Here is a 10,556-nt window from a genome sequence, read left to right as displayed (position 1 = left end):
TAAACTATTATCTTGATACAGGAATTATAATAATAACTATATTTATTATTGCCTCTAGGGCATAATTCCAACAGTCTCCCACTTGCACTAGAGTCAATAATCCAGCCCTCACATCACCATGTGAATTACATTGTAATAAATCTAACACCCATACAGTTCTGGTGTCGATCATGTTTTTGCCGTGGAAGAGGTTTAGTCAGCGGGTCTGCTACATTCAGATCCGTGTGCACTTTGCATATATTTACGTCCTCTTCCTCGACGTAGTCGCGGATGAGGTTGAAGCGTCGTTTGATGTGTGTGGTCTTCTTGTGAAACCGTGGTTCCTTTGCTAATGCAATGGCACCAGTGTTGTCACAGAACAAGGTTATTGGATTCAGTGCGCTTGGCACCACTCCAAGATCCGTCATGAACTGCTTCATCCAGACACCCTCCTTAGCCGCCTCCGAGGCAGCCATGTACTCCACTTCACATGTAGAATCTGCTACGATGCTTTGCTTGGAACTGCACCAGCTTACTGCACCCCCATTAAGAATAAATACGTATCCGGTTTGCGACTTAGAGTCGTCCGGATCTGTGTCAAAGCTTGCATCGACGTAACCTTTTACGGCGAGCTCTTCGTCACCTCCATACACGAGAAACATCTCCTTAGTCCTTTTCAGGTACTTCAGGATATTCTTGACCGCTGTCCAGTGATCCACTCCTGGATTACTCTGGAACCTACCTGCCATACTTATGGCCAGGCTAACATCCGGTCTAGTGCACAGCATCGCATACATGATAGAACCTATGGCTAAAGCATAGGGGACGGAGCGCATATGCTCTCTATCTTCATCAGTTGCTGGGCACTGAGTCTTACTCAATCTCGTACCTTGTAAAACTGGCAAGAACCCTTTCTTGGACTGTTCCATTTTGAACCTCTTCAAAACTTTATCGAGGTATGTGCTTTGTGAAAGTCCAATCAGGCTTTTGATCTATCCCTATAGATCTTAATGCCTAGAATGTAAGCAGCTTCTCCTAGGTCCTTCATAGAGAAACTTTTATTCAAGTAACCTTTTATGCTCTCCAAAAATCTCTACGTTGTTTCCAATCAGTAATATGTCATCCACATATAATATTAGAAACGCCACAGAGCTCCCACTCACTTTCTTGTAAATACAAGATTCTCCAACCACTTGTATAAACCCAAATGCTTTGATCACCTCATAAAAGCGTTTGTTCCAACTCCGAGATGCTTGCACCAGTCCATAAATGGATCGCTGGAGCTTGCACACCTTGTTAGCATTCTTAGGATCGACAAAACCTTCAGGTTGCATCATATACAACTCTTCCTTAAGGAAACCGTTAAGGAACGCCGTTTTGACATCCATCTGCCAGATTTCATAATCGAAAAATGCAGCTATTGCTAACATGATTCTGACGGACTTAAGCATCGCTACGGGTGAGAAAGTCTCATCGTAGTCAACTCCTGGAACTTGTGAAAAACCCTTTGCCACAAGTCGAGCTTTATAAACGGTCACATTACCGTCAGCGTCCGTCTTCTTCTTAAAGATCCATTTGTTCTGCATAGCCTTGCGGCCCTCAGGTAGTATCTCCAAAGTCCACACTTTGTTCTTATACATGGATCCTATCTCGGATTTCATGGCTTCTAGCCATTTGTTGGAATCTGAGCCCACCATTGCTTCTTCATAATTTGCAGGTTCATTGTTGTCCAACAACATGATTGATAAGACGGGATTACCGTACCACTCTGGAGCAGCGCGTGATCTCGTCGACCTGCGTGGTTCAACAGAAACTTGAACTGGAGTTTCATGATCATCATCATTAACTTCCTCCTCAACCGGCATCGCAACGACAGAGGTTTCCCCTTGTCCTGCGCCACCATCCAGAGGGATGAGAGGTTCGACAACCTCGTCAAGTTCTATCTTCCTCCCACTCAATTCCCTCGAGAGAAACTCCTTCTCGAGAAAAGTTTCGTTCTTAGCAACAAACACTTTGCCCTCGGATTTGAGATAGAAGGTGTACCCACCTGTCTCTTTTGGGTAACCTATGAAGACGCATTTTTCCGCTTTGGGTTCCAGCTTTTCAGGCTGAAGCTTTTTGACATAAGCATCACATCCCCAAACTTTAAGAAACGACAACTTTGGCCTTTTGCCATACCACAGTTCGTATGGTGTCGTCTCAACGGATTTTGATGGTGCCCTATTTAAAGTGAATGCAACTGTTTCTAATGCATAACCCCAAAATGATAACGGCAAATCAGTAAGAGACATCATAGATCGCACCATCTCTAACAAAGTACGATTACGACGTTCGGACACACCATTACGCTGTGGTGTTCCAGGCGGTGTTAACTGTGAAACAATTCCACATTGTCTTAAGTGAGCACCAAACTCGAAACTCAGATATTCACCCCCACGATCAGACCGTAGGAACTTGATCTTCTTGTTACGATGATTTTCCACTTCACTCTGAAATTGCTTGAACTTTTCAAATGTTTCAGACTTGTGCTTCATCAAGTAGACATAACCATATCTACTTAAATCGTCAGTGAAGGTGAGAAAATAACGATATCCGCCGCGTGCCTCCACGCTCATTGGACCACACACATCGGTATGTATGATTTCCAATAAGTCACTTGCACGCTCCATTGTTCCGGAGAACGGAGTCTTAGTCATCTTGCCCATGAGGCATGGTTCGCACGTGTCAAGTGAATCAAAGTCAAGTGACTCCAAAAGTCCATCAGCATGGAGTTTCTTCATGCGCTTTACACCAATATGACCCAAGCGGCAGTGTCACAAAAATATGGCGCTATCATTGTTTACTCTAACTCTTTTGGTCTCAATGTTATGTATATGCGTATCGCTATCAAGATTCAATATGAACAATCCTCTCACATTCGGTGCATGACCATAAAATATGTTACTCATAGAAATAGAACAACCATTATTCTCTGACTTAAAAGAGTAACCGTCTCGCAATAAACAAGATCCAGATATAATGTTCATGCTCAACGCAGGCACTAAATAATAATGATTTAAGTTCATCACTAATCCCGACGGTAGCTGAAGTGACACTGTGCCGACGGCGATTGCATAAACCTTGGAACCATTTCCTACGCGCATCGTCACTTCATCTTTTGCCAGCCTTCGTCTATTCCGCAGTTCCTGTTTCGAGTTGCAAATATGAGCAACAGAACCGGTATCGAATACCCAGGCACTACTACGAGAGCCGGTTAAGTACACATCAATAACATGTATATCAAATATACCTGATTTTTCTTTGCCCGCCTTCTTATCTGCCAGATACTTGGGGCAATTGCGCTTCCAGTAACCCATACCCTTGCAATAGAAGCACTCCGTTTCAGGCTTAGGTCCAGCCTTGGGTTTCTTCGGCGGATTGGCAACAGGCTTGCCGCTCTTCTTCGAATTGCCCTTCTTGCCTTTGCCCTCTTGAAACTAGTGGTCTTATTCACCATCAACACTTGATGCTCTTTACGGAGTTCAGACTCTGCGACTTTCAACAACGCAAACAACTCGCCGGGAGACTTGTTCATCCCTTGCATGTTGTAGTTCAACACAAAGCCTTTGTAGCTTGGCGGCAGTGATTGAAGGATTCTTTCAGTGATAGCTTCTTGCGGGAGTTCAATCCCCAGCCCAGCTAGACGGTTTGAGTACCCACACATTTTGAGCACATGTTCACTGACAGACGAGTTTTCCTCCATCTTGCAAGCATAGAATTTATCGGAGGTCTCATACCTCTCGATCCGGGCGTTCTTCTGAAGATAAACTCCAACTCCTGGAACATCTCAAATGCTCCATGACGCTCAAAGCGACGTTGAAGTCCCGGTTCTAAGCCATACAAGACAACACATTGAACTATTGAGTAGTCCTTCTTACGTGCTAACCAAGCGTTCTTAACATCCTGATCAGCCGTAGCGGGTGGTTCATCTCCTAGCGCAGCATTAAGGACATAATCCTTCTTCCCAGCTTGTAAGATTAGCTTAAGATTACGAGCCCAGTCTACAAAGTTGCTTCCATCATCTTTCAACTTAGCTTTCTCTAGGAACGTATTAAAATTCAGGATGACTGTCGCGTGAGCCATGATCTACAACACAAATATATTCAAAGTGGACTTAGACTATGTTCAAGATAATTAGAGTTTAACTTAATCAAATTATATGCTAAACTCCCACTCAAAAAGTACATCTCTCTAGTCATTTGAGTGGTTCATGATCCACTTACACTATCCCAAGTCCGATCATCACGTGAGTTGAGTATAGTTTCAGTGGTAAGCATCCCTATGCTAATCATATCAACTATATGATTCATGATCGACCTTTCGGTCTCATGTGTTCCGAGGCCATGTCTGCACATGCTAGGCTCGTCAAGCTTAACCCGAGTGTTCCGCGTGCGCAACTGTTTTGCACCCGTTGTATGTGAACGTTGAGTCTATCACACCCGATCATCACGTGGTGTCTCGAAACGACGAACTATAGCAACGGTGCACAGTCGGGGAGAACACAATTTCGTCTTGAAATTTTAGTGAGAGATCACCTCATAATGCTACCGTCGTTCTAAGCAAAATAAGGTGCATAAAAGGATTAACATCACATGCAATTCATAAGTGACATGATATGGCCATCATCACGTGCTTCTTGATCTCCATCACCAAAGCACCGGCACGATCTTCTTGTCACCGGCGCCACACCATGATCATCCATCAACGTGTTGCCATCGGGGTTGTCGTGCTACTTATGCTATTACTACTAAAGCTACATCCTAGCAAAATAGTAAACGCATCTGCAAGCACAAACGTTAGTATAAAGACAACCCTATGGCTCCTGCCGGTTGCCGTACCATCGACGTGCAAGTCGATATTTCTATTACAACATGATCATCTCATACATCCAATATATCACATCACATCGTTGGCCATATCACATCACAATCATACCCTGCAAAAACAAGTTAGACGTCCTCTAATTTTGTTGTTGCATGTTTTACGTGGTGACCAAGGGTATCTAGTAGGATCGCATCTTACTTACGCAAACACCACAACGGAGATATATGAGTTGCTATTTAACCTCATCCAAGGACCTCCTCGGTCAAATCCGATTCAACTAAAGTTGGAGAAACCGTCACTTGCCAGTCATCTTTGAGCAAAGGGGGTTACTCGTAACGATGAAACCAGTCTCTCGTAAGCGTACGAGTAATGTCGGTCCAAGCCGCTTCAATCCAACAATACCGCGGAATCAAGAAAAGACTAAGGAGGGCAGCAAAACGCACATCACCGCCCACAAAACTTTTGTGTTCTACTCGAGAAGACATCTACGCATGAACCTAGCTCATGATGCCACTGTTGGGGAACGTCGCATGGGAAACAAAAAATTTCCTACGCGCACGAAGACCTATCATGGTGATGTCCATCTACGAGAGGGGATGAGTGATCTACGTACCCTTGTAGACCGTACAACAGAAGCATTAGAGAACGCGGTTGATGTAGTGGAACGTCCTCACGTCCCTCGATCCGCCCCGCGAACAATCCCGCGATCAGTCCCACGATCTAGTACCGAACGGACGGCACCTCCACGTTCAGCACACGTACAGCTCGACGATGATCTCGGCCTTCTTGATCCAGCAAGAGATACGGAGAGGTAGAAGAGTTCTCCGGCAGCGTGACAGCGCTCCGGAGGTTGGTGATGACCTTGTCTCAGCAAGGCTCCGCCCGAGCTCCGCAGAAACGCGATCTAGAGGAAAAACCGTGGAGGTATGTGGTCGGGCTGCCGTGGAAAAGTCGTCTCAAATCAGCCCTAAAACCTCCGTATATATAGGTGGGAGGGAGGGGGCCTTGCCTTGGGGCTCAAGGAGCCCCAAGGGGGTCGGCCGAGTCCAAGGGGGAGGACTCTCCCCCCCCCAAACCGAGTTGGACTAGGTTTGGTGGGAGGGAGTCCCCCTTCCTTCCCACCTCCTCCTTTTTTTTCTTTCTCTCTTGATTTTCTTCTCCTTGGCGCATAGGGCACTTGTGGGCTGTCCCACCAGCCCACTAAGGTCTGGTGTGTCTCCCCCAAGGCCTATGGGCTTCCCCGGGGTGGGTTGCCCCCCCCCCCCCCCCCCCCGTGAACTCCCGGAACCCATTCGTCATTCCCGGTACATTCCCGGTAACTCCGAAAACCTTCCGGTAATCAAATGAGGTCATCCTATATATCAATCTTCGTTTCCGGACCATTCCGGAAACCCTCGTGACGTCCGTGATCTCATCCGGGACTCCGAACAACATTCGGTAACCAACCATATAACTCAAAAACGCATAAAACAACGTCGAACCTTAAGTGTGCAGACCCTGCGGGTTCGAGAACTATGTAGACATGACCCGAGAGACTCCTCGGTCAATATCCAATACGGGACCTGGATGCCCATATTGGATCCTACATATTCTACGAAGATCTTATCGTTTGAACCTTAGTGCCAAGGATTCATATAATCCCGTATGTCATTCCCTTTGTCCTTCGGTATGTTACTTGCCCGAGATTCGATCGTCAGTATCCGCATACCTATTTCAATCTCGTTTACCGGCAAGTCTCTTTACTCGTTCCGTAATACAAGATCCCGCAACTTACACTAAGTTACATCGCTTGCAAGGCTTGTGTGTGATGTTGTATTACCGAGTGGGCCCCGAGATACCTCTCCGTCACACGGAGTGACAAATCCCAGTCTTGATCCATACTAACTCAACTAACACCTTCGGAGATACCTGTAGAGCATCTTTATAGTCACCCAGTTACGTTGCGACGTTTGATACACACAAAGCATTCCTCCGGTGTCAGTGAGTTATATGATCTCATGGTCATAGGAATAAATACTTGACACGCAGAAAACAGTAGCAACAAAATGACACGATCAACATGCTATGTCTATTAGTTTGGGTCTAGTCCATCACGTGATTCTCCCAATGACGTGATCCAGTTATCAAGCAACAACACCTTGTTCATAATCAGAAGACACTGACTATCATTGACCAACTGGCTAGCCAACTAGAGGCATGCTAGGGACGGTGTTTTGTCTATGTATCCACACATGTAAATGAGTCTTCATTCAATACAATTATAGCATGGATAATAAACTATTATCTTGATACAGGAATTATAATAATAACTATATTTATTATTGCCTCTAGGGCATAATTCCAACAAGGATGTCCAGGTGGTTGGCAATACGCCCAACCAAGGTGACCACAATGGTAGTGATCATCATGGTGCCGACACCGACGAATACGCGCATAGGTCGCAAGGAGATAGCGACAACGACGGGCGTGGCACGGGCGGAGATCTCGACGACAATATCGACAACGAGGCGCATAGTGACGACGACAATCAAGATGATGGTCACGGTCACGACGATTACGCCGATGACACGGATGTCGATGAGACGCCCGGGAGTCAACCATCTTCCTCAAGTGCATCAACAGTGACACAATCTGTGTCGCCTCCTTCGCAAGCCACAACAGACTCCTGAGGGCCTCGTCGCTATAAGACTCTCAAGAAAGTCTACAAGTACACAAAGCCAGTTACGCTTGAGTACTCCGGACTATGTTTGTTCGGAGTTGAGGAGCCGGCGAACTTCGTAGAGGCGAGCAAAAGTCCTAGCTGGACGCACGCCATGCATGAGGAGATGAAGGCGATTGAGAGCAATGGCACGTGGACTTTGGTAATCCGACCTCCGAACCAAAAGGCGATTGGTTTGAAGTGGGTTTACAAGTTAAAGAAGGACACAAAGGGTGCCATTGTGAAGTACAAGGCAAGATTCGTTGCAAAGGGCTACGTACAACGTCAAGGAGTTGACTATGATGAGGTGTTTGCACCGGTTGCTCGAATCGAGACAGGGAGAGTGCTCCTAGCTTTCGCAGCACAAGAGAATTGGAAGGTTCGTCATATGGATGTTAAATCCGCTTTCCTCAACGGTGATCTCACAGAAGAAGTGTACGTGGAACAATCCCTCGGCTACGAGAAGAAAGGCGAAGAAGGGAAAGTTTACAAGCTCAAGAAGGCACTTTACGGGTTGAAGCAAGCGCCAAGAGCTTGGAACTCAAAATTAGACCGAAGTTTGGTCTCGCTCGGGTTCAAGAGATGTCCCCTCGAACACGCAGTCCATACAAAGAACTCCAAAGGCTCAAACCTGCTAGTTGGAGTTTATGTTGACGATCTGATTATCACCGGAGATAGCGTACAAGAAATTGAACGTTTCAAAAGAAAATGAAGAACAAGTTCAGCATGAGTGATCTGGGATTACTCAGCTATTACTTGGGCATCGAAGTGAAGCAAAGCTCCGGAGAGATTTCCCTATGTCAATCGGCTTACGCGGTCAAGTTATTGGAAAAGTGTGGCATGTCAGATTGCTACGAGACACAAGTTCCAATGGACCAACGTCACAAGTTGAGCAAGCGTAGCTCAAATCCGCCGGTGAACACCACAATGTATCGAAGCGTTGTGGGCAGCCTAAGATACTTGGTGCATACCCGACCTGACTTGGCTTATTCAGTCGGGATCGTGAGTCGTTTCATGGAGAATCCGACAACCGAACACATGAGCGCGGTCAATCAAATCATACGCTATGTGAAAGGCACAATTAATCTTGGCTGCACGTACAGAAAGGAAAAGGAACGATTGATCCTTCGTGGATATTCAGATAGTGACATGGCAGGTGATGTTGATGACCGAAAGAGCACAACGGGCATGGTTTTCTACCTTGGCCCGAATCCGATTAGCTGGAATTCTCAGAAGCAAAAGGTGGTGGCACTGTCTTCATGCGAGGCATAATACATAGCGGCAAGCACGACGACTTGTCAAGCAGTGTGGCTGAGAAGACTCCTATCTATTCTTGCAAAGCGGGAGGTGCAGAAGGTGTCACTGAAGATCGATAACCAAGTTGCAATCTCGTTTTGCAAAAATTCGGTTCATCACGAAAGGAGCAAGCACATAGATACCCGGTTTCACCATATCCGGGAGTGCATTGAAGAAGGGTTGATCGAGGTTCAACATGTGAACACGAAAGACCAACTTGCCGATATTTTCACCAAGTCCCTCGGTCAACAGAAGTTCATCGAGATGAGGAAGAAAGTCGGAGTGCAAGAAGTGAAGTCAAGCAACAAGATTAAGGAGGTGAATGTAGAAGTTAATCATGTTGTTCCTGTAGGATTAGGAAAGAAAGCCAAACCTAGTCCAAGTAGTATTAGAATACCTAGTTCTAGTCTATTTTCATAGTCCCTTGTGGACGTGTATAAAAGGCACCCTAGGGATGTTGATTGTACCAGCAAAAAAATGAAAAGCAATAGAAAGAACATGACCGACACGGCTCTGTTTGCCATCACATCGAGCGTCTTGCAAGCTCTTGTGTGTTTAGTTTACGCCGGGATCGATCAAAGCATCACGTGCAACGAGCTAGTTCAAGCTAGCTCATCGAAGATCCATCCACCAGCCTGTGTGCTTGCTTGCTTGCAAATACACGCACGTTAGTTTCTGATTGATTCTAGGGATCAAAAACCAACAGATTAAAATAAATGAACAAACACACTAAAATATGTGTACATACGTTTGATTAAATAAAAAGGTAGAGCATAACATCCTATATGTGCGAACAGAGGGAGCAGATGAAAAGGAGAAAAAAAAAATACCACAAGACATCGCTTGCAAGCTAAAGCACAAACAAAATACTCAGCACATCTCACCTTCCTCCTACTCCTACTCCTACATGTTCACGGATCACAGTTCCGTACGCTATGCAGGAATAAAGGTGTTGATCATGTGCGTACAAGCGCAAATCTGGCAGCTAATCGACAAAGAAACATACAGATACATACACAAACGCACGACGTCAGGCGTCAACCAACTAACATCTACCGTTCGACGCCTCTCTCACGTTGATAAGCTACCTTTGACCGGTCTGCTAAGATAATCCCTTCTACTACCGGCCGGCTTGCTCGCCATCCATTGCCCTGGACCCAGGATTGGTACATGGTTTACGCTGAAATCATACGCCCTGAAGACGAAAGCTCTGAGCATGCCTTGGTCCGTTCCCATTGGGTGTTTCTGAGTCTGAGGTCCCATGCATAATATGGAGTACATGCAAGACGCGGATGCAAATCCACGGGCTCGTGAACCCTGCATGCGGCAAGACGCAGATGCAAGCGATAAAACAGCCTGACGCTTGCACACATACGCTACGAGATAGGATTTCATGCTTGTCAAGAGCAGAGCAGGCGAGCAGCTGCCAAGAGACAGCAGGATTATCATTTAGCAGCAAACGCCTGCTAGCTAGCTAAGTTCATGGTGGTAGTGTCTGGCTGCCACTCCGAATGCAGCATGCATGCACGTGGTGCTGAGTGCAGGGTGCAGAGCACGGAGTACTCCCAAATACATGCTCCCAGTCCCATAATACTTTCTCACTTCTTAAATATAAGTTTTTCTAGAAATTCTACTACGAACTACACGCGAAACAAAATGATTGAATCAACATCTGAAAAAATATATTCATATACATGCGTATGTTGTCCGTAGTAAAATC

This window comes from Hordeum vulgare, chromosome 4H (assembly GCF_904849725.1).
Source record: "Hordeum vulgare subsp. vulgare chromosome 4H, MorexV3_pseudomolecules_assembly, whole genome shotgun sequence".
Taxonomy (NCBI): Eukaryota; Viridiplantae; Streptophyta; class Magnoliopsida; order Poales; family Poaceae; genus Hordeum; species Hordeum vulgare.
This window is presented reverse-complemented; position numbering follows the sequence as displayed.